This window comes from Tamandua tetradactyla, chromosome X, assembly GCF_023851605.1.
Source record: "Tamandua tetradactyla isolate mTamTet1 chromosome X, mTamTet1.pri, whole genome shotgun sequence".
Lineage (NCBI taxonomy): Eukaryota > Metazoa > Chordata > Mammalia > Pilosa > Myrmecophagidae > Tamandua > Tamandua tetradactyla.
Genome location: NC_135353.1, coordinates 15,968,456 through 15,994,886, shown reverse-complemented (window position 1 = coordinate 15,994,886; position 26,431 = coordinate 15,968,456). Strand labels below are relative to the sequence as shown.

The window sequence follows — 26,431 nt, the reverse complement described above, 5'->3', positions numbered from 1 at the left end:
GTATTAAGAACAGATTAGATATTACAGAAGGAAAGATTTATGAACTTGAAGTCATAGTAAAATGAAACGAGAAAAAAATAAAAACAATTGAACAGATTATCAGTGAATAGTGGAGCACTTTTTAAACAGCCAAATATTTGTATAATTAGAGTCCCCAAAGGGTGGAGATGAGTGACAGAAAAAAACTACTGAAGAAGTAATGGGTGAAAATGTTCCAAATTTAAAGAAAACCCACAAAAAAGAAGCTCAATGATTCACTAAGAACAAAGAAAATGAAAAAAAGCTATGTAACAAGGAACAGCACAACAAAGTTACTCAAATTCAGTCATAAAATGAAATATTTTAAAGCAGACAGAAAATAAGATTTGTTACATACAGAGGAATAGATTTAGAAATGGCATCAGATTTCTTGTCAGAATCGACACAAGTGTGAAGAAAGTGGATCCAATAGACCTAATTGTCACTTAAGGGGCACTCCAATCAAGAACAGCAGAATACACATTTTTCCAAGTGCACATAGAACATTTACCAAGAAAATACCATGGCACTGATTATAGGGAAATGTGTATTACCTAATGCCTTAATTAGAAAAGAAGGACTCAAATCAATGACTTCATTCTTCTAACCTAAGAAACTACAAAAGTAAGAGTAAATGAAACCAAAGTAGAAAGAAGAATGAAAATAAGCAAGAATAGAGTGGTAATCAATGAAGTACAAAGCAGAAAATGAAGAGACGAGAATCAATAAAGCTAAAAGCTTGTTCTTTGATGATATTAACGAAAATGATAAGCTGCTAGCCAAATTGATCAGAAAATAAAAGAACAGGCACAGTTTACCGATATCAGGAATGAAGGAAGTGACATCCCTACATATTCTTCAAAGGGTCAAAGTATAATTAAGAAATTTTATGAAACATTTTGAACCAATCAATTTGACAACTTAGTTGAGGTGTTCACATTCTTTGAAAGACATAAACTTCCAAATTTCACTCAAGAAGAAATTAGATACCTTTGATAGTCATGTTTCTATTAAAGAAATAGTATTTCTAGATAAAAACCTTCCAACAAAGAAAACTACAGGCTTAGATGGTTTCACTGGTGAATTTTCAAAGATTTAAAGAAAAGCTAATACCAATTTTACTTAAACTCTTCCATTAAAGTGAAGAGGGGGGAATAATTCCCAACCCTTCCTATCAGGCAAGCATTACTGTGACACCAAAGGCAATACAAGTAAAGAAAATTACAGACCGATATTAGTTAAGGATATAGATGCAAAAGTTATTAAAAAAATGAGCAGATCAAGCTCAAAAAATGTGTCAAAGGTTAGTATGTAATCAATATAAAAATCAATTATATATACAATAATCTCATGATTATATATGTATATAAGCAATGGACATTCAGAAATTAAAACAAAATTTAATACATTTACAGTAATATCAGAAATATAAAATACTTAGGGATACATGTCATCAAAGATGAGCATTATTTCTGCACTAAAAACTACAAAAATACTGCTGAGAGAAGTTAAAGACCTAAATAAATGAGAAACATATTTTATTTATGGTTTGTATGACTCATTCTTGATCTCCCCAAATTGATTTATTGATTTAACACAATACCAATCAAAATCCCAGCAGGCTTGGCAGAAATTGAAATGTTCATTCTAAAATTAATATGGAAGTGCAAAGGATCCAGAATAGCCAAAACAATTTTTAAAAAGAACAACATTGGAGAATTAACACTACCTTGTTTCAATACTTCTTGCAAAACAGCTGTACCTAAACAACATGCAACTTGCTTAAATGTAAAAAACTTTATCAATGTAACAGTATGGCAACTCCAGAAAGAGACCCACAGATATATGAAAAACTGATTTTCAACAAGGGTACAATGGCAATTTTTGGAAAAAATATTTCCTTTTCAGTAAATGTTGTTGAGACCATTGGATATCCGCAAGTCAAAAAAAAAAAAAAAAAAAAAAAAAGAAAGAAAGAAAGAAAAGAACTTTGATACATACTTTACACTATATACAAAACATAATTAAAAATGTGTTTATTTATATTATATTTATATTAAAATGTGTTTAAATGGAAAACCTGTAAGTATAAAATTTATAGAAGAAAATATAGAGAAAAATCTTTGTTAGCTGGGATTGGTCAACAACTGAGAGTTCAATTCATTAGTGAAACAAATGAGAAACTGGACCTTATTTAAATTAAGATAGTCTGCTCTTTGAAAGACACTTAAGAAAAAAAGACAGCCACAGACTGGAATAAACTATTTGCAAATCACAAATCTGATAAAGTTTTTTATCCTTTATATATAAAAATCTTTATATACTAAAAAACTCTCAAAATGCAACAGTAAGTATCACAGTAATGGATGTTCAACATCACTAACCCTTATGGAAATACAAATCAAAACCACAATGAGATGCCACTACACATACAATAGAATGCCCATTATTGAAAACTGACCACACTTGTTATCGGCAAAAATGTGGAACACTAGACTTTCATACATTGCTGGTGAGAACATAAAATGTACAATTTTGGAAAACAGTACCCCCATACAAAGGCTGTACACAAATGTTCAAATCATCTTTTGCTTGTGAATACCAAAAACTTTCTTGAAACCCAGATGTCCATCGAAAAGTGTATGGATAAACACATTGTTATATCCCTACAATGGAATACTGCTCAGTCAGGAAAACTAGTAATACTGTTTATACACACAGGAAATGGATTAATCACCAAACCATTATAAAAAATTAACCCAAAAAATACATACTCTTCGATTCCACTTAATAAAACTTTTAAAAATGTAAATTAATCTATAGTGATGGAAAGCAGATCCATGGTTGCTTGGCAATGGGAATTCATGGAGAGGTGCAAAAGGTGGAACAAATTTTTGTGGGCAATGGTTATATTCATTATTTGGTATTGATGATGGCTTCACAGGTGTAAACATACATCAAAAATAATATAATTATGCACTTTGTGAAGTTTATTGTATGTCAATTATCCTTCAATATTTTTTAAATTATTGTGTATTTTTTGTTTGATTGTTTAAGTTTTTTTTTATAATCTTACTCAATCCAGCTAGCCTTGGGAGGGGAGGATAATGCAGAACCCAAAGAATTGTGGTGAGAGTACAAAAATGATAAGATACTGAAAGCAGACCAGGAGAGGTGCGGCGCTCTCACGAGCTACAGAAAAAATGATATGGTCATTTAGACAAAACACAAATCAAATTTATTGGACTTGTCCATAGTTGGCAATGGTGATTTTCTTGCTGGTCTTGCCATTCCTGGATCCAAAACACGCCATAGCTTCCACAGTATTCATGTCCTCCTTCACCTTGCCAAATAACTCACACCTGCCATGCAACAAGTCAGTCTTAACAGAGCAGATGAAAATCTGGGAACTGTTTGTGTTGGGTCCAGCATTGGCCATGGACAAGATTCTAGGACTCATATGCTTCAGGTTGAACTTATCATCAAAATTCTCCTGGTAGATGGACTTGCCACCAGTGCCATTATGACGGGTGAAGTCACCACCCTGGCACATAAACTCAGGAATAATTCAGTGAAAGCAGGAACTAACTAACCAAATCCTTTCTCCCCAAGGCTCAGAGCACGAAGATTTTTCTGCTGTCTTTGAAACTTAGCAAACAGCTCCAAGGAGATGCAGCCCAAGGGCTTTCTGCCGTCAATGAGGAACTGACCATGGCTGTGGACGGGGGTGCTGCGTCAGTGGGTGGCAGCATCTGCGAGGCCTAAATTATTGCTTTCAAAACTGATATTATCTTCAGAAAATGCAGAAGAACTTTGGAAAATAACAAAGATACTATTTTTTGGGGGGGGGACTCACTGACTTTATTAAGAAATTCAGGATTATAGAAGTGATAATAAATGTGAGAATGGCTATTACTTGGTTCTATTGTAATAAAATAATCAATAGACAGTGCTTCCCTTTATTATCTGCCCTGGGTGTGGACCACTCCTTTTGCCCTGCCATCGATAAGCCACTACTCCATCTTCATCTTCTTGGCAGGAGTTTGTCCTAATTTGTATTGGGCTTGTGGTCTCCAAACACCATTATTTTATTCCTTGGGCATGCTGTCAGAGACTTTTAGTAGGGTGAATTTTGATCTTCTGAAGACCCTCAGTTGCTTACAGAATAGGGTGTAGTGCAACAACTACCACTATGAGTTAGATGGCTTAGAGATGATCTCTCTGTGTGCCTCACACCCCCACCCCACCCCCACCATGTACACGTGTCCTTTTCTTCTTTGCCTTAGGTTAAGAAATTTGTCTTCAGTGCTTGGTCCTGACCCAGTCCTCATACTCAATATCTGGCTAACTGTGTAACTGCTGGTCTGATCAGGACTTTCTCTTCCTTCTCCTCTTCTCACACAGCTGCCTTTTCTCATCCTTCCTTCTCTTCTCACAGTTAGAAAACTCACAAAGACACCCACACATCTCACAAAAAGTGAAGCTTTTCATAACTTGTGGATTTTATTTAAATCCTCACGATTTGTGTACCCTTTTGTATATTTCAACCCTGTGCAGTTGACCATTTCTCCAGAGCCTGCTCTGGAAATGCAACAGATAATTCTACGTCTCTGGCCCAAGCTCTACATTTACTGGCTGCACAGGTCATTAATTGGAATGGGGGAATTCTCTCCAGCGTCCCTTGTTCCTGGTCTGCTGATTTCCATTTCATGCCTTATTCAACTTGTGGTAACAAATGAATATTGCTGGCCTAATTTCTCTCTTAGGTTTCCTTGAAAGGGTGATGTGATGGTTAATTTCATGCACCAACTTAGCTAAGTTATGGTTTCCAGTTGTTTGGTCAATTAAGCACTGATCTGATTGTAACTGGAAGGGTATTTTATAGATGACTTTACATTTGTAATCAGTTAACTGCATCTAGTCAATGAAAGACATTGCCCTCAGCAATGTGGGGAGTCTCATCATCCAATCAGTTGGAGTTCTTAAAAGCCAGAACTGAGGATTTCAGAAATCAGAAAGAAGAATTCTTGCCTCAACCTCATCCAGCCAGCTTCTGCTGGGGAATATGGACTTGCCAGACTTCAGAATAATTTTTATCAGTATTTCCAGCTTGTCACCTGTCCAATGGAGTTTGGACTTTCTAGTCTCTATGGTTATATGAGCCAGTTGCTCATAATAAATCTTAACATATTGCTGGTTTTGAATTTTGGGAGAACCCTGCCATATACAGTGTTAATTATTTGAGTAGAAATTATTGTTGGAGCCCCTTGGAGAAGGGAGAAGTCTTCCTACCATCATTATCTTATAAACCTGGTAGACAAGGTGAGGCTGGAAGAGCATTGTTTGGGGGAAGAGGTGGGGACAACGTTGATGTTTTAGTTTCCTAGGCTGCTTAAAAAAGATACCATTATACGGGTTGCCTAAACAATGGGAATTTATTAGCTTACAGTTTTGAGGCTGAGGAAATGCCTAAATCAGGTCAATGCTTTCTTTCTGAAGATTGGCTGCTGGTGATCCTTAGCTCCTCTGCCACATGGCAAGCTACTACTGGTCTCTCCCTATTCTTCTATGTTCTGTTGATTTCACCTTCTTGCTTTTCTCTCTCTCTCTCTCTCTCTCTCTCTCTCTCTCTCTCTCTCTCTCTCTCTCTCTCTCTCTCTCTCCATTCTGTTTGTAAAGACCTCAGTAAGAGAATTAAAACCCACCCTGGATGAGGTGTGTCACAACTTAACTGAAGTAAGCTCATCAATATCTTACTTACAATGGACTTACACCCACAGAAATGGATTAGATTTAGAAACATGTTTGTTCTGGGGTACATACAACCTCAAACCACCACAGTACACTTCATGAGAAGGGGTGTGGACTGAGGAGGGTGTTTGGGCCAGAAACGGACAGTAGAAGCCTTGAGGGGGAAAGAAGTACATGGGCATTTCTCTTTGATTTTACCACAGTCACTGTCATAGGTTAGCAAGGGTCTTAATCCTCTTTCTCCCTTTGATACTTGGGTTTGGGTGTTCCAGAACTGTGGTAGTTGCTTGTGGTTTCTTGTTCACCTTAACCATGACGTAAGCAACAGTGGACTGCCTTAGAGCTCCTGATCTCCCTATACATACCTGTCTTCAAGACAATAGGGAGCCACATCCTTCAATTTCAAGTAAGCCCTGGGGAATTTACTCATCAAAAAGCACCACTCAGAAAGCACCCTGTGGAATGGTGCTGGAAGACCAAGATGTTCTGGTTGGAGAAAGGAGGCTTTTCTTTAGCACCTCCTAAAGAGTCTTCTCAAACCCATCTGCTACTGTTTTTCATTGTCCCTGGGTTCAATTCTGGAGGCTAATATGGCAGGAAAGAGGGTGTTTCTTCTGAGCCATTCCCCAGAGCCTCTTCTATTTAATGGTGCATTATGTGATTCTCCACCCTTCACCATTAACTAGTAATTTGGGTTTCTTACCTAAAATCCCTCCAAGTTAATATGGCCATATTTAAGTCTCAGTAGAGATGTGAATTGTCTCACTTTCCCCCAACATATTTCCCTTTTGTGTTTTTTGCTTCTTGGCTACTACCAAGCAGTTTTCTTATCCCAACCCCTTTTCACAATGTCCATGCAGCTGCCCTTAGTTTTCTGTTTTCAGGTTGCCAAGATTGAAACTGTGTAACTTCGTTTATATAAAATTCTAGAAAACACAGACTAATATGTGGTGTCTGAAATGAGATCAGTGGTTGCCTGGCACAGAGAATTGTGGAAGAGTGAGAAGAAACGATTACAAAGAGGCATGAGGAAATTTGGGTGGTGATGGGTATGTTCACTATCTTGATTATGGCAATGGTTTGTAGGTGAATGCTTATATTAAAACTATTCAAATTGTACACTTTAAGTATGCACAAAATTTCTTGTCTGTCAATTGCACCTCAGTAAGGCTGCCAAAAAAGTCAACAAAGAATGTAATCAGCATCCCTTACACAGGATGATATCACTCTAATCAGTATGTTAGTGAAAATTAATAAATAAAAACTTAAGACAACTTAGGGATTTTTTCCTAAACTTTTACAGTCTTCTTACAAATTCCCCTTAATTTGGTTGATATGATTTTTTAAATTGATGTTGCTTTTGGCTCTCTGACTTCATTTCCCTGAAACAGAAATTATTCCAGGGAAATCAGGTGGTTTGTTTTTCAGATCAAATCCACAATACTTTGGGCTTAAATTTCGGTTAACTGACTATTCTTTGGTTAGACATTGAATATTATTGCTTGATATCAAGAAAAAAATATCAAATGAACATTTTAAGAAGCTGAAGGATAATTAAAAGCAAGAGAAGTAAAAATATGCCCACCTTGGGGCCAATCATTACAATACATCCATTCCAGTGTCACATTGTTTAGATTCCTAAGGCCACTTTAATTTATTTACCGCATATTTGTTTGATATATCTTATGACCCAAGAACTTTGACTGACATCAGGCTACCTAACTTCTAATTACAGCTTTACTGCTGTGGTAGGGAGAAAAATGTCTCCCTAACAACGTCTACATCTCTATCCCCCAAACCTATGAATATGTTATCTTACATGGCAAAGGAATTCTGCATAAGTGATTAAGATTCAGGACGTTAAGGTAACTGAAGTGATCCCAATCTAATCAAATGAATCCTTAAAAGCAGAAAACCTTTCTTGACTGGGGTCAGAGGGAAATGATACTATATAAGAAAGGCACAGGAATATAAAATGTTTCTGGCTTTGAAGATGGAAGAAGGGTTCCATGACCCAAGGAATTTGGGCAGCCTCCAGATACTCCGCCAAAACCTTGATTTTAGGCCAATGAGATCAATGTGGGATTTCTGACATTGTAAGACACTAAATTTGTGTTGGTTTAAGTTATTACTATGTTTGTGGTCATTTGTTACAGCAGCAATAGGAGAACTAATACAACCACATACCCACTTATAAAACCTATAACCTTGCACAAGCCAAGGAAATAACCATATTTCTCTTACTGGTTTCAATGATTTTTTTTAAAGGATTTTCTACTAAATTGACTAAAACATTTCCAGTATGCACATCTCCAAAATTTTGTGTAAAAAGTGGATCTCTTCAAAGAAAGAGGTAGCTATTAATTACAATTTGATAAGGGAAGAAAGCATGTACTAAAAAGTGTATAGTGTGACTTTTACTCCAATGAAGGATTTGTTGAGAATAATATTCTTAAGTAATGTAGTGAAAGTCTTTAATTCAGCAGAAAAAAGGGAGGCCTCTGAAAAAGAATATATTCTCTCTTAGATTTTTCTGTTAAAATTTATGCGATTGCAATTTGAATCTTCTAATACCAAAAAAAAATGACTAAAAGTTTTAAGGTTATCATGAAGGTACAGGTTCTCACAGTGATAGTGATGTGAATGAAAATAAATACAGCAGTATTGAGATTCAGCATGCAGTTTAGAGACAGAATTTACTACTCGCTTATAAATTTCTGGAAATAGAAGTTAAAAATTCAAATGCTAAAACAACTTTAATAATTGCAATATGAGTGTTCTTCTATTATTATTTTTTCATGTTGATATGGTCAGAAATCTATTGTCAGTTGTCTACTAATTCCCTAAATTGAAGTGTAATAAATGTGTTAAATAGAAGTCATTAATGGGTGGTGCGACAGTGGCTCAGTGGCAGAATTCTCGCCTGCCATGCCGGAGACCTGGGTTTGTTTCCGGATGCCTGCCCATGCAAAAAAAAAAAGTCGTTAATGACGCAGAATGCAATTAGAACAATGAGTCCACATTTCAAAATTTAACTTTGCGACTGAGAACCTGAGAGAATAGGTATTCTCGTAGACTTTCTCTTTCTTCATCAATGATCACTCCTCAGGTGGCTTTTTTTTTGCCAACTTCTAATTTAACTTTTCAAAATTTCTCCTCTTTTGCTAAAATTCTGCAAGTAGGTAGATACATATCTATCTGTCTATCTATATATCTATGTACCTATCTATCTATCTATCTACACATATTTATTTTTTCTTGCCTGAGCAGAAGCCAAAGATAAATAGGATTTGGTTGCAATCAATGACATTTAGGGCAAATCTTACAAAGAACTGTTCAATTTTGGAAAGATTACACTAGTAACTGGATGACTCTTGGTAGACTTGGAAGGTATAGTATGCTTGATTGAAGTTTGGAGGAAGGGCCCACCAAAGACCCAAACTGGTCCTTTTAATCTACAGTTATGTCACTATAGGTGAAGCTGAATCAAACGGAACTATGATATTTGGCTGGTACAAATTGCAATATTTTATTAAAATGAGGATGCCATGTAATAAGATCAGGAACATGTGATATACATTGATATGGCAATGAATCATTGATCCAATAGGCATCATAGTACAGTGGAAAAAACATTGGGCTAAGGCCAGAATTTGGATTCAAGTTCCAACAGCATTCATTAAGTGTATTGACGAGTCACTTAAACTTTCTGAACTTCAGTGTTGTCATCTACAAATGGCTGTATCGCTAGTTCTTCACCAGCCCTGCTGTGTCATTATGGAGCTCAAAATAAATACATGTGAAAGTAACATGAAAATTGTAATATATGCTCTGCCTCACATTTTAAGTACTTTTGATTGATATTCAAAGCTTCCTTACAAAGTAATCATTTTTATTCCTATTTATGGCAGTGGGGAAAGACTCATAAGTTAACTGACAGCTCAAAGTCATACAACCTATAAATGTCAGAGCCAGAATTATGTTTGAACCCAATATCTTTTGTTCTAAGTCCTGTGCTATCACACATGTTTACATAAACTTCTCCTAAAATTATTGTTTGGTTTGTTTTTGGAAATCAAACTTTGTGGATGGAGTAAAGTAAGAAACAGGTAAAAGGCATTAACAGGACTTTTTGATAGACCTATTAATAACACTTAGTCTTTCTCTTGCAGTATGAGATTGATAAAAAAATATATAGTGCCTGTCTTAGGATCTTTGAGAAATTCAAAAATCAAATAAAATAAATGTCTACACACACAATGTTGAAATTAACTTTTTGGTCACTTTTGGAGAAATTCATGTTGCTAGACCCATTCATTACCAGCTGAAGCAGTTTGATTTTGCTCTTCTTGAATCTCTCAAAAGATTCTTTTAAGGAAGGCTTGGAGGTATGATCATATATAGTGCTTTTCATAATGTGCTTTAACAATCAATATGCAAGCAAATATCAGGGACATTTATGATAGCACAATGTTGTTGCATTCTAGAGTCATATCTAGCTCCTGTTTATGATATAATAACCTTGCTCTTTAATAAATTCACCTAATTTTTCATTTCCATTACAAAAAAGACATTTTTATAAAAATGTGATACTTGACATTTGCATATTGTTGGGTTTCTGAAGAACTTGCAGCAACTTGACATTCTAGATCCAGAAATGTAGAGATGAGAATGATCCTTATATACATATGGGGCACTCAAAAAAAAAAGTTAAATTTGAAGGAAATAGAAAAATCTGCTGACTATTTGGACTAACTTCCACAGTTTTCACCTCAGGCAACCTAGATTAAATGGAAAATGGGACTTGTCATCCTTCAAACCAGATGATTTAGAAGCTTCTGAATAAATAGGAAGTTTTGATTTTTGTTTTGGTTTTGTTTTCTGTCATTTACATTTTTCTGGAAAGGGACAGATAGTAAATATCAGGCTTTGCAAATCACATGCAGCCATTATAGTATAGTCTTCTTTATTTTCACAACCCCTTAAAAATGTACAAACATACTTAGCCTTAGAGCTATAAAACACAGGTCTTGGGCTATAATCAGTCTATACTCTGTAGTTTGCCAACCTCTCATCTATTGCTAAATCTACTTCTTATATGTTAATTTTTCCCCACATTAAGTAAATTATAACCATTGTTGTACCATTTCCAGTTGACTTTTATGCAGGTAAAGGGAGTCAATGGAACAGTAAGCAGTTTCTACCTTTATGGCTTGGACATTGTTAGGTTTACCTCAATTGCCTTATTCCAAAAGAGCATAGCTAAGAAGGTTGTAATTTTTGTACTAATATTAAAATTTGAGACATTTCAAAGGAAGGATGCTTTCTTTTAATTTCAGATAAACCACAGTGAAGCAAAGGTAACAGTTTTCTTTTGGAAAACGAAGTAGTAATTGAACACTTACAGAGAAAGAAATAGAAAAGGGCCACAATGTATTATTATCTGCATAAAAGTCTGCATTAGAGTTACCAGGAAAACATTTTCTTTAAAAAGTAAAGTCATTCTAATAATTAAAATGAAGAGTGGTAATAATGAAATTTGGGAATTGTTTCCCATAACCCCTCCCCCCCCACCAAATCGCCACCATAATAGACTTCTGTTTTATATATATATACAACTGTGGTGTTGGATTATTTAAGTTTCAGTGAAATCTGATGGCATTCACATTTTCTAAGGGCATTATCCACTGCCTATCAAATATTATTAATGTTATTTCTCTTAAAGATAACATTAAAATGTTCTGGCAGCAAACACAATGTGCATAAAATGCAGTCTAAGTTTTTTTTTCCTTTATCTTCTAAAGGAAATATATTGGCATCTTGTAAAGCTGGGTTACAAATCTTTCCTAAACAATTTCTTTACATGGCTGAAATTTAATGCCTGTCACGCATTCCCATGCAAAATTCAGCGGTGAAATGTGGTGTTTGTTCCCTGATGCCAAGAACTTAGAAACTGTTTTTGTTGGACTTCAGTTTTGTCTTTCCAATAAAATAGTTAAAATTTGTTGGAATGTAATATGTGCATCTGTGTGTGTGTGTGTGTGTGTGTGTGTGTGTGTGTGTGTGTTGGGCCACATTCTGAAACACGCATTAGAAACTCCTTACATTTTATGTTCGCATAAGTGAAATCATATCTTCGAGAGGGAATGTAAAAATTTTCTGAATAAAGAGTCCATAATATAAAACAAATTATACTGTAGGGTCTCAGTACCATAGCACCCCTTAGACTTGGTTTCATCTGATGATGAATCTCCTAAATTGCAATTCTATATTTTATTCGCATTAAAAGCTCTTTCACTAAGACTGCTGCTGCTACAGCAGGTGTTTTGTTTTGTTTTGTTTTTGATTGCATGGTCCTTTTCCTCGGCCCAAGCCTAATAGCCATTTATTACGAAGTATCCACCTCTGAATGTGCTTGAATAGTTAAACTTCAGCAGTGCTTGCCAGTTCATAAATAAAGCTGATGTATCTGCAATTACTTTTCTTACTTTTGGCAGCAGAAAAATCTGGACTGTCTGGGTTATGTTATTCAGAAGCCTCTTCAGCTGCATGGGAAAGGGAAAAATGGAGAGGCAAATGGTTTCTGTTCATAGAAACGAAGTGGCGTGAGATGCTTGGTGCCAGGGCCCTTCAAATATCAGGAGGTAAAGACTGGCATTAACAGTACATCTCTTAATTGCCTGGAATTCTTGCTCTTTTTGTTCTGGCTGTGAGCAGCTTGCTGGATTTAACGTCCCCAGAATCAGAGTTTAAGATCATGCCAGGAGCTACCAGGCTTGGGATAGAAAGTCAATTCTCTTGTAGAAGAATCAGAGACTGAAAATAGAGATTATAGAACAATGAAGTATAAGTAAATAAATTGTGCCAATAACTTTGAAGAAGCAATTGCATTATTTTTAGCAATCCCATCTTGAACTCTTCCTTTGGTGATTTTTTTTTCCTTTCAGTGGTAAATTTCCCAAACACTTTTGGTCTGACATAAACGATATATGTTATATAAAATAGTACCCTATAAAATTAAGAGTTTGACCAAATGAAATTCATACAACACTGAGAGTATGCTTATTTGCAAAGGACTTGGTTCAGATCAGGTATCATTCTTAATAAACAGAAAACCAGTCAGCAAGAAAGCACATTTGCCATTGAAGAAACATGATTCCTTGCTTCTAATGTCAGTATTCAAATTCGGCTTTTGTGTAATCCAGAGGAAATAGGCCCACAAATCAGCATATCAAAGGTAGGATACAAAGGAATATATGTATGTATATATATATTTTATATGTGGGCAGGCACCGGGAATTGAACCTGGGTCTCTGGCATGGCAGGCGAGAACTCTGCTACTGAGCCATCATTGCCTACCGAAAGGAGTATATTTTTAAGGTGATTTCCGGTGAGTTTTAATCCTAGAATATACATCATTATTAAGGGCATCCTATGAGGGCTGCAAGTTAATTTATATATTCCTGTAGTCACCTTTCCTTGTGCTGCATCAATTATATTTTATTATATTTTATATGCGTTTGAGACTTGAGGGAGTAGAGGGCTAGATATTGAGTGACCCTTGAGTATTTCCTTGGTACAATTATGTATTGGGATTAGAAGAGAAATTAATGGATGTGTATATATAAGGAGTTTTGCTTGTTTTAGTTCTGGCAGAACATGTGCGATATATAGTCTAAACTCTCCTAAAGTTTTTTGCATTTTTTAAAAACATATTTTAATTATTTAAGCAGTATACACTATTAACGGATTTGAAATCCAAGAAAGAATAAATTCATGCATGGTTTCACCACCCCAATAAGTCATAATTTGCCCTTGATCTGAATCCCCTTGTAATTCTTGTAAGCATGTATATATTAGCCATACATTTAGTAGTGATAACTAACATTTATTGAAAATTTACCATGTGCCAGGCACTGTTCTATATACTTTCCATGTGTTGACTCATTTAATTGTCACATCACCCACATAGAGTAGTCAAGTACTACTATTAGCCCATTTTATAGATGAAGTAAGTGATGCACAAAACTATTAAGGATCTTGCCCTTCATATCACTAGGAAGTGTCAAAGAAAGAATTTGAATCAGGCAACTTGACTCTACAGCCTGCATGCTTAATCACATGCTATGTCATCATGATAGGATGAATACCATTTAACATGACATTTCATTTAATAATTTTCTTGAAAAGCAACATAGTCACCATGTTTTTTCTAGTTTCCACTGTGTCCAGCATGTGCATAGCTGCTATGGAGACAAGGAAAAAAATAGAAACAATAGTACCAACTTTCAAGGTACATTGCGCTGATCATTGTGCTATAAAAACACCAAGGTAATAACTTTCAGGTCATGCTTCTATGAGCTTAACTGACTTTGGAAAAAGTGTTGGTTGACCTAATTTTTAGTTGAGTCCTTATGATTTATGATGATAATTTTTTTCTTTTTACTTATTTGCTTCCCTCACAAGTCCATAAGCTAATTGAGAGAAGGGACCAAACTACTTCTGAATCCCTGGGGGCTATCACAGATGCTTGCAAATAGTAGGAGTTCAGTAGAGGTTGATGATATGAAATGGAGAAAATTTACTGATATCTGTCTCCCTGACTCTAAGTTATGGTTGGTACATGGTTCTCAGTCAAATAATAGGACCCTGTAAACTGGCAATATAGGAAGAGTTGGAAAATTTGCCACATTATTAATTGTAAAAATATTCAATTAAGTTCAATTCCAAAAATAATTATTGAACATCTATTTTGTGCCAACCTCTCAGGTCAACATATGAGGACACCTTGTATAATTGCCTTATATTATTATATATATATATTTTATATAATTATATGCCACAAGGCCTTGTGCTAGAAACTACATTTCTGCCTTCATTAGCCCTCCACAATTGGACAACCGGTGACCTTCCCATTTGTGAACTTAATCTAAACTCAGTCTGCAGGTCAATATGTCTAAATTGGGATGTGTAGCAATTGGTCTGGTGGGATAAGTCTGAGCATAAGTCCACCCCCAGTCCTGGGATCCCTGCCTCCAGAGCTGAATTCCTGGTACTTTTGTTGCCCTTAGGTCTCAGGTATACTTCATCTATCCCCACCCCCACCCCATACATGGCACTCTTGCATAGTGATCCAAAAAAGAATACGAAGCTTGGATCCAGGGCTCAATTCTTGGACTGCTTAGCCCAGCTACATTGTGAGTTAATTGCTTCAGTAACCACAGTCATTCCTAGTGGATGAATCCCAGGCCAAGCCCTGTCTGCTCCTTCCTCTCTTCAGTGTTGTTGAGAATGTGCCCATAAGTTTTCCTAAAACACTGCCCTACTCATAAAAATAATACAGTCTAGTGAGTAATTGAAATAGCTTATAGAAAGTGATTTCTTCATTCACTGATTTATTTCAAAAACAGAGTGCTTGGAAAGAAAGTGTTGTGGAAACCCACATGAAAGGAGACGCTTGCCAAGAGTGTCAAGGAATAATTTCTTCAGAAGATCCGATTGCAATGTGTATGAAAGGAAGAACAGAGAGACCTGCACACCAATACAAAGCCTTCAAGGTAAAGAATCTTTATGCTACAGTACTTAAAGAAATTGGTTCACTTTCAGTTTCATAAAGCTGTCTCTGAATGGCCAGATCTTCTCAGATTGGTTATGAACACTCATTATCAAATCATGGGTCAACAGAGTTTGCATTATTACTCATCACCTGTCAAAGTTCACATTGTATCTGACTTGTCGGTCTACAGCACCTCAACTTATGAACACCTTCATTGATGCACTATTTAATTAAATACTAAATATTTTAATGTGCTCTTTTTTATAAACATCTGATTCACTAACTGTACAAATATTTCTAATAGCAGCAATGAACCAATTGCCCAAGAAACTGGCTGTTTTTAATAATTTTAGCAAGCATTTGGGTTCAGAAATATGCTAAATGCATGTCATTACATAATATGTGAAGACATTTCAGTTTTGAACGAAGGCATTTATTTGATATTTTAGCTTAATTCTCCCCTCAATGTATAATGAGGAATGTAAGGAAATATGGGAGAACAGAGAATAAGTTGTCAGATCACTATAACACTTATAGTGTTGGATTTTTAGCAGAGAACCTTTTCTGCAATTCTATACAACTGCACCATACAACTTTGAGGTGAGAACTGACTTTTGACTTCCTATCATAACAATACAGCTATCATTTTAATGAAGAGAAACCGAAGGCAGAAAATGTCAAGAGCTTTGCCTAAGGTCACACATCTAGATTTTAGCAGAGTTGAGATTGGAACTCAGGCCAATATTTTCACTTCATTATCAATTAGGTTTGTATTAGAGCACATTGAGGGTTTGTTCAGAAGGACATCACCATATTTGGCTTCTCTTCATGGCTGGGACCTGAAAGATGGTTTATAAAGTTGATGAATTGACAAAGTGTGTGTGTGTGCACGTGTGTATGTGTGTGTGTTTGATGGGGCTGCTTTTCTTGTATAATTGTATGTACAATGATAGAACCAGCTTACAGTGAGACTTCCACATCAAACTGCCTGCAGATCTATTTTTTTTTTAATTTTCCAGATACTTAGATCATAGACACTTAAAGGTAGAAGAAACCTTGAATCAGTGGATCCTAACCTATTTGGAGGATTAAGGACTTCTTAGTATCAGAGAAAATTCTTCTCCACTGGAAAATGCATACACTCACAAAATTGTACCTACTATATCCAGAGTTTTCTCTAGATTATTTCACAATAACTCAGGATGAGCTTTTCCTGCTTTTTCAGACCAAGCACCCTCATTTGTATAACAGGTTGTGTGGGCAAGATTATATCCTGCCAACTCCCAAATTTTACAGAAAAGGATACATGGAATCAAAGAGGAAGAGAGACTTCTGAGGAACATGTACACACACACAAACTCACACCCTTGTGGAGTTTAAACTTCAGCTATTTCTCCTTAACCAATTCATTGCAGTTTTTTCCCTTTTCCTCAGAAAATGATATATGAGAGAAATACTATCATACTTGGTTGTATTTGCTAGGTCGTGCTTTAAATGCAGAGTGCTGAGACACTAATTTTTCTTCATAACTGTTCTGGGCATAAATCACAGAAAGAGTTCATCTATAAAAAAACATTCATACCAGGAACTTGTGTTATTAAAAGAACTGGATTAAGAGTTTCATATAGATCTTATTTGCAAAGGGTAATTGTTTATAAACTTCCCGCTGCTAGATAGGTTATCAACAGCCAAAATACTGGTATTATGAGATAGCATTCTGCCTCAGAACTTCATTTCTGCAATTGTTGTATACAGGTAATTGGGAAAGAGTTCTGTCTTTTAGTCCCCAGTGATTGGCTTGGCAATTATAAAATTAGTGTGCTTGTTTAGATGGCTTCCTTAAATTACAAAATAGTTATGATTATCCAAATTATTTACCATCAAAGTGGCAAAGTGTATGTGTTTTGAAACCCATCATTTGGCTTACTCATGTGCACAGCTGCCCCAAGCATCCTTATGTAGAACAGCTTTGTAAAGGCTCTTCCTTGACCGGGAGATCAGCAAACCCCCTGACCACTTGATTGTCTGGGGACAGATAGAACTGTTCCATATAGCACTGCAGCAATATCCCTTCAAGATATATTATCCTTGAACAGGGCTTCTAGGTTCGACAGGCTTATGGCAAATCCACAGAAAACACAAGACAGAGGAAGGAATTCAGAATGCTTAACTGAGATGGACAATTGTTAGGAAGCACCTCAGAGACTAGAAATATACTCTCGGTGAAACCCTGAAAGACAGATGACAGTTTTGCAAACATGAGAAATCAAGTACACTTGCCCTTCCAATCATTATTTTTCACTCATATGGTGAAAGCATAAAGTAGAAATGTTAGCTATTGATTTTAACACTTCAACTCACATCCTTTCCCTCTCATTGACAGAAAAAAGCTTTTGTTTTGCTCTAAGCAGGAAAAGCAATTGTAACAAAAACCTATTTAGGCCGTAGCTTCCACTCTTGTCACGTCTTATAGAGTCCCACTGAAGTGTTCTTCCTAATGGAATCTGATCAGTTTACCCTCCAGCTTACAAGCATCTGTTTGTTCTCTCTTGCTACTCTGTCAACTATAAGATTAGATTAATTTTCCTTAGCTAGCAAACAAGATCTTTCGCAATATGACTTCCTCTCTAAATGCACCTTCATACACTAACCTACGTAGAACTTACATTCTAACTCACTGAGCTATCTAAAATGTCACCTGTCATGCTAGACTGTTGATTTTTTGCTTTTGGATTTATTATGTGCACCAGAATTGCCATCTCCCCCACTGCTGCAAATTCATTCTTCAAGACTCTGCATGTTATATAAGTTTCCCCTAACACCCCAAGACTGTTAATTGATCTCTTCTCTGTGTTCTCCAGCACTTAGAACCTGCCTCTGGCATACATGTACCAAGCGATAGTGCAGTTTATTTGTTTATGTGCCCTTCTTTCTCTCTGAGACCAAAGGGTAGAGAATGTGTTTTACTTTGTTTCATTTATCTCTGTTGCCTGATTCATAGTAAAAAAAAAAACAGTAAACTCTCTTCCTGCCCTTCCCCACTCCAGATGGAACATAAACAAATTGGTTATTTCATGCTTATTAAAATACCTGAAATATTTATACTCATCACTGATGAAAAGCATGTATTTAGCCATTTATTTCTCCACTATTAAAAAAAGTGATAGTAGAATAATTAACATGTGATAAATCAGGCAAAGTGGTGTGATTTTTTTTTATAAATCTACTTGCTCCTTGATTGTTTTATCACCTTGAGTGATGCACCAAGATAGTCTCCAGTCGTTTAGAAATACAGATGTCTCAGTCTTACTCACCAGAGATTAGATTTCAATTGGTCTGGGATCAAAAAATTTTAGAGCACCCCAGGACACTGAAGTATGTTGCCAGGTTTGAGAATCAGTGACTCAAGAGTTAGAATTGACAGCTGAAGCAGTGCCAACAATTTCTATTTGTTTTAAATTGGAAAGGATTACAACCATTATTTCTTAAGGACACTTGTTTACTTGTATTGAGCACTTATCATACCTTACACACATTTTCCATATGCTTTTACATATGTACATTTTATATATGCTTACTGGACGATTAAATATATTGCTGTCAATCAGATGGCATTTGGTAGATGTGCTCTTCATGGTAGTAGGCATTGCTAGCAGTAATTAGACTTGAACTTGAACACGTAGCTATAATTTCTAATGACCCATTAGGGTTAGAGCAGACCCCAGCTGTTGGTCTTGGGTACAAAAAATATCATCTAAACTGAGGATCAGTGGCTGCTTAGAGAGCTGAGCTGTGAAGGTTTATTAGATTGCAGTAGAGGTGGTCAGCAGGAAAGAATGCTGTGGTACGCTATACAGCTAGGCACATTGCCATAGGCCTGGGTTAGGGGAATAAATGGATACATGTGTATGGCTATTAAATTGTTCATCTGCATATTTGCTTGTGCAGGTGTCATTTTACCCTTCTAAGAATGAAAACTGACACATTTGTCAGTGGCCTGGAAAAAACTTGATTTAAAGACCGGTGGTAAAGAACTGAACATCCTTTGCAAATCAATGGCTGGTAATTGATGGGTTGCAAGAGATACGTCTCATTTTACTCAGAAAGGTTGAAAACTGATGGTTCCATAGCATGTGTTCATTCGTCGAATGAAAGCCCATTTGGTGGTACTAACAAAGCAGTTGAAACTAGTAGAACTTGGAGATGATGTGCGTGTAGGTAAGAATTTGCCAGTCAATAAAAATGTTATAAGACCTCTTTGTCCCTAGCAGAGAGCATATATTGCCCCTTCTTTCATTGCTCATATTAAAGGAAAACTGATCTATAAAATGAAATTAGATCTATGCACCTCTGAGATCCATTCCTGTCTGATTTATGCCCTCTCTACAGACTGGACTATGGTAATAAGATATAAATTGTTCAGGCGTTCTAATAAAATTCCCTTTTCATCATTTCAGACTAGGACTATGGCTGGAACTATGCAATTTCTTAAAGGGTGTTTTATTCTAATCCTTCATTCCATGTTGGAAACTATTTTTTCAATGTTTGTGTTACCTTTGTGGAGGATAGCACACAAAATAACATTTATTTCTTTGACTACATAAATTATGAGTTGTAATTTGAAATACTAATTTAGCCATGGATTTGGAGACAAAATTGAAACAATACTATATCAGTTACACACACTGTTTTCAGGACATCTCAATTCAGAAACTTTAAAGTGTAAAAAATATATGAAATGAAGTGTGAGAGGTTTATTTTGTCCCAAACCTAAATTTTCTAACTCTACCTGTCTGGAGAGCTCATTTAAACCACCGAAACACATGAAGCCCAGACTATTAATGAAGGCTTGCAGTTCTGTATAGCTTAAGGTAGTACCCAGCTACACACCAGAGTATGTTGGGCAGTTAATTAAAAAGTATTGGCAAAATTCCTTGTGGGATGGGATAAAATGTATGGAACTATTAAGCTTTACATTGCGGAAACCCCTAACACTGTCTCAGATATTAGGAACTCCCAAGCCAATAGGCCAAGCCCACAATCTTGAGACTTGCTTTTGTGAGGTTGATTTCTGTGGTGAAGAACGTAAGTCTACCTATAGTTATGTCTAAAAGTTAATTCCAGAAAACCCTTTTGTTGCTCAGGTGTGGCCTCTCTCTCTCTAAGCCCAACTCTGCAAGAAAAATCATTACCCTCCCCACTATGTAGGACATGACATCCATGGGTAAAAGTCTTCCTGGCAACGTGAAACATGACTCCCAGGGACTAGCCTGGCCCTGGCACCAAAGGATTGACAGCACCTTCCTGACCAAAAGAAATGTGACAAAGTAAGAGTGGCTAAGACTGATCAAATAAAGTCGAGAGTTTATTCTGCAGGCTACTTGTATGCAAGCCTTAGCTAGAGTTTGCTAATTATCACACTTTGCCAAATCCCAACCCAAACCATTTCTGTTAACCCTAAAGAATATCTAGGGCTCTCTCTGAGATTTTACAAAAGTTTCACATACTAAGATTACTTTCCAGAAACCTACATCCTCCATAGGCCAGACAAATCCTGAAATCCAGAGGGATCAGCCTTTCCAAGAACATCAACTAATTCCCTCCCCCTACCCCATGTTGCTGATACCTCTTTCCAACATGAAAAAGATAGAAAGGGCAGAGCTCAAATACCCCTAAAGATTGGGAGTAGGATCAAAAGAGAAGGAGGAGTTTTAACAGAGAAGATAGGATTTAACAAATGAGTATGACTGTTGCATCATTATATTGATATTTCTTTTAGTCTCCAATTTGTCTTAGAACAGCTAGAAGTAAAAACCTAAAATTGTGGAACAGTAACCCATAACAAACACTGAAATCTGTTCTATACCTACTTGTTACTATATACTTTGAAATTTATTGCTGTTTTGTATATATATATTATATTTCATAATAAAAATGTTTTTAAAAAGCATAAAAACATATGGACTTAAAAGAAAGAATATAGTAGTATCATCTTCTTGTCTTTGTAAAGATCTTTAGAGTTTACCATGTGTTTTCGCAGTTTTTATATCTTGTAATCTTCAAAACATAATAGGGAGAGTTGGCCCCAGAGAGAAAATAACATGCCTGTACTGATGGGAGTGAGGAGCCTCCTAAGAAAATAAGGAACTAGGTACTGATTACTGCTACTTTCCTTCTACACTTGAGCTTTTCTCCCTTAATATTTCCCTGCCATTAGTTCTAAAGTTTATACTGATTGAAGAAAGCAGAAGCACACAGAATGGTTGCTGAGAATCGTTGCAGCAGATATTGGCACATGTGGGTGCAAGCCCCTTGTTGTAGTGAATGTCAGGGTGATTAAATATAGAGATAAAAATAGCATTTCGCTTTTCAGAAGGATTATTACCCTGTGCTTTTGCTGTTTTATTTTTAATTAAATGGAAAAAGCTATCATGATTAGCCAAGTAAAGATATTATGAGTATATGATGGATATTCTCTACATAGTACAGTAAATTTTCTTTTAAATGGTATTTTGCCTTTGCCATCAGTTCAGTAATTTTTGGAGAGTAAATTAAAGACAGAGAAACATTTCATATATTATTTTAGTATAATAATACACATATTTTCAGGGTAAACTAATGATTTCTAATTTTTTAATTCTTTTTTTGTTACAGAAATAAAAGTATAAGAAAAGTTTGCAATAAGTCTTATTCTGAACATAGTTTTGAAATATATGATTTACAGGATCTTGTGTTAGCTGACGGTTTCTTAGACGTTACACCCAAAGCATAAGCAACAAAAGTAAAAATAGATAAACAAGACCTGATCAAAAAGAAATAAAAACCTTTGGGGCCTCAAAAGACATTTATCATAAAAGTAAAATGACAACCTACACAATGGGAGAAAATATTTGGAAACCACGTATCTGATAAAGTTTTAATACTTAAAATATGTAAAGAAATCCTTCAACTTAACAACAAAAAAATAAGACAAACAATGCAATTTAAAAATTGTTAAAAGACTTGAGCATACATCTCCAAAGAAGATATACAAATGGCCAGGAAGCACATGGAAAGATGCTCAACATCATTAGCCATCAGGGAACTGCAGATCAAAAGTCCAATGACATACTCCTTTTTTTTCTTTTTATTTCTTTTTCTGAAATGATGCAAATGTTCTAAAAATGATCATGTGAAGAATATTCAACTATGTGATGATATTGTGAGTCATTGATTGTATAATATGGTTGGGTGGTATGTGTGGATATTTCTCAATGAAAATTAAAAAAAAACAGTGGTATACTATTTCACACCTGCTAGATTGGCTGCTATTAAAAAAATGGAAAATAAAATGTGTTGGAGAGGATATGGAGAAATAGAAATACTCATTCATTGCTGTTGGGAATGTATAAAGGTATAGCCACTGTGGAAGACAGTTGGTCACTCAGAAAGCTAGCTGTAGAATTAGTATATGATCCCAAAATTTCACTACTAGGTATATACACAAATGAATTAAAAGCAGGGGCTTGGATAGATATTTGCACACTGATGTTCATAGCAGCATTATTCACAGTTGCCAGAAGATGGGAACTACCCAAGTGTCCATTAATCAATGACTGTGTGAATAAAATGGAGTACATACATACATTGGAATTTTATTCAGGCAAACAAAGACTAATGGCCTAATACATGTGACAATATGAATGAACCTGAAGATGTCATATTGAGTGAAATAAGCCAAATGCAAAGAGGCATATACTGTATGATCTCACTGATTTGAAATAATTAGAATGACCAAAATCATAGAGTCATATTCTTGAATATTAGGTTACCAGGGGACAGAGTGGTAATAGGGGATTGGAAGTTGAGGTCTAAAATGTACGGGATTCACATTTGGAATGATGGAAATGTTTTGGTAATGGGTGGTGGTGACAGTAACACAACATTGTGAATGTAATTAACAGCACTGAAATATATATCTGAATGTGATTAAAAGGGGAAATGTTTGATTGTATATATGGTAAGAGAGTAAAAATAATTTAAAAATTCATGGAAATAGACTACAGAAATAATGAACACTAAGTTCAACAATGGACTATAGTTAGTAATATAATTATTAAAATGTGTTATCAATTGTAATAAATATTTCACATCAATAGGAGGTGTTAATAATAGGGCAGTGGGAGGAGCCAAGATGGCAGCTTAGTGAGGTGTAGGGTTTAGTTCATCCTCCAGAGCAGCTAGTAAATAGCCAGGAACAGTACAGAACAACTGCTGGGGGCACATAAGTGACTGGACACACAACATACCCCAATCGGAACAAGCTGGACAGGCTGCAAACCCACCCAAAACTGTGAGTTACCCAAGCCACAGCAGCCAGCACCCTTCCCTCACAGGCTGCTTACCAGAATGGAAAGGAAAGAGACTTCACTAGCAGCGGGGCCTGAGCATGACCAAGCTCCAACTGTGAAATTAATTAATAAATTTTGACTATTAAAAATAGGCCACGAACTCAGCTGAACCTAGAGTAAAAGCAGAGGTTGGTGGTTTTTGCCCTGGTGCAGAAGGGGCAGGGCTGACAGAAAAAGAAAAAAAAAAAAACACAGACATTTTTTGGATCAGACAGCACAAAATACTTGAAAGAGACTAGGACCTGAAGGAAAGGAGGGGCTATGTATTAGTTAGGGTTCTCTAGAGAAACAGAATCAACAGGGAACACTTGCAAATATAAAATTTATGAAAGTGTCTCACGTGACCGTAGGAATGCAGAGTCCAAAATCCACAGGGCAGGCTGCGAAGCCGACGACTCCAATGAATGGCCTGGATGAACTCCACAGGAGAGGCTCACCAGCCAAAGCAGGAATGCAACCTGTCTCCTCTGAGTCCTCCTTAAAAGGCTTCCCATGATTGGATTTAGCATCACTAATTGCAGAAGACACTCCCCTTTGGCTGATTACAAATGGAATCAGCTGTGGATGTAGCTGACGTGATCATGACCTAATCCTATGAAATGTCCTCATTGCAACAGACAGGCCAGCACTTGCCCAATCAGATGAACAGGTACCACAACTTGGCCAAGTTGACACCTGTCCCTAACCATCCAGCCAAACCATTAGCAACAGCCCATGAGTCAGTATACAAACGCACCTCTGGCCAGTTTTCCTTCCAAGCAAAATGAACAACCAGGTGCACTGCTCAAAGTTCTGCCCACTGGGAGGATTTCCCCTCACCACTGTCCTTCAAGGACACCCCAGAAAGGGGTTGTAATGCTGCAGCTGTCCACTTTCGGGTGGTACCTGCATATCGTGCTGAACCATCTGTAAACCAGGCCCGAGTTTTCTCTTCCTCAGTCAATTCACTGTAAGGAACACCCCAAGAGGCCATAGCTCTGGTCTGGGAAAGAGAAGGTAATGTGGCAGCAGGAGTGGAAACCATGGGCATTTGTGCCACTTCTTCATGTAACTTACTTGTGCCTTCAGGACCTGCTCTGGCTCTATCTCGTATATAGGCTACATAGAACCTCGAGATACACAAACCAACATACCAGCTTAAGCTCTTGATGGGCAAACCCGAGGAAGGGGGTCCTGCTCTGAGAAGGATTTTTTTTCCTTTTCTTTATTGTGGCTATGTTTCTATGGCTTGACTGCTGTTTGGATACAAGTGTAGGACTTCTCAGGCTCCAGCTGAGAAGGCATGGGCAAAATTAAGCTTGTTTGAGAGTTTGTCTGGAGGCTGTATATATTACTTAGGGTTCTCTAGAGAAACAGAATCAACAGGAAACACAAATATAAAATTTATAAAAGTGTCACACATAACCATTGGAATGCAGAGTCCAAAATCTGCAGAACAGGCTGTGAAGCTGACAATTCTGATGGAGGTCTGAACAAACTCCACAGGAGAAGCTCACCAGCCAAAGCAGTAAGAGAGCCTATCTCTTCTGAATCCTCCTTAAAAGGCTTCCAGTGATTACATTAAGCATCATTCATTGCAGAAGACACAACCCTTTGCTGATTACAAATGGAATCAGCTGTTGATGCAGCTGACGTGATCATGATTTAATTCTATGAAATGCCTTCATTGCAACAGACAGGCCAGCACTTGCCTGACCAGACAAATGGTACCACCACTTGGCCAAGGTGACACGTGAACCTGACAATGAGAGTCCACCCCTTGTCAGCTTGGAAGCTATACATATCACCGTAAACCATACCTAGTTTCTAAATAAAAAACAATAAAACCTGCATTTTTTCTTTCACTTAACAATATTCAACTGTCCTGCATATAACTGGAAACCGATTAACTCTCTCCAGAATAGGGTGCAAGACCTTGGGTAATATTCATTTTTAAACTTGATATCTTACAACTTAAATAGTATAACATGAGCATTACAGTCCTCCTTTCTGTAGCTGATCACATGGTAGTAGTTCATATTTATCACTACCTTCTTCCACTACCCATTCCATGTTCCCTTTACCCTTGGCAAGCATTTCAGCAGGCTGTGGTTCTTTGCCTGGTGGGGTGACCCAAACCTTCATTCCTGAAGTTTCAGAGACGCTGGTAGTCCTACCTGGACTGGGTTGTTGCAGCTTTCCATTGATTTTAATCACAGGGCATGGAAGTACTAAAAGATGCCCTAGGAGATCTCCTACATTCCAAGAAAAATCTTCTTTACCTCCATTGTGTAGTTGCAGTCCTATTTCCCTCTGATAGTCAGGGTCAATTACCGCAGCCAGTAATGTAATCCCTTTCTTGATTTGTTGATCCAGGGGCATGAGTAGCCCAAAGTGACCAGGTGGCAGTCTTAGATTCCAGTTCAATGGAATTATTGTTATTTCTCCAGGTGGAAGCACTCCTTCTTTTGGAACTAAAATCCATAGACCAGCAGAGTTCAGGGTCTCAGGGACAGGAAGCAAAAATGTTCCTAGTGGATCACTAGGGGAAATAGAGAGTGGTGCCACTCCCATTTCCACCCTTTGGTTCCTGGACCCATGGATCCTGGCTATGGGAGAAACAGCACCATACAGTGGACGCTGATTCAGAGCATATACAGCTTCCTGGAGAACATTACCTCAGCACTTCAAGGTATTGTCACCTAGTTGGCACTGTAATTGAGTTTTCAAAAGGCCA

General features: G+C 36.7%; 1 long non-coding RNA gene across 1 annotated transcript in view; it reads left to right on the top strand.

Moving 5' to 3' along the window:
- LOC143670833 (uncharacterized) overlaps positions 1–26,431 on the top strand; it is a 214,207-nt gene that overhangs the window by 35,195 nt on the left and 152,581 nt on the right. Inside the window, exon 2 of the long non-coding RNA XR_013169456.1 lies at positions 15,180–15,326. This is a non-coding gene — a long non-coding RNA (uncharacterized LOC143670833). The remainder of the gene's footprint in view (positions 1–15,179; positions 15,327–26,431) is intronic.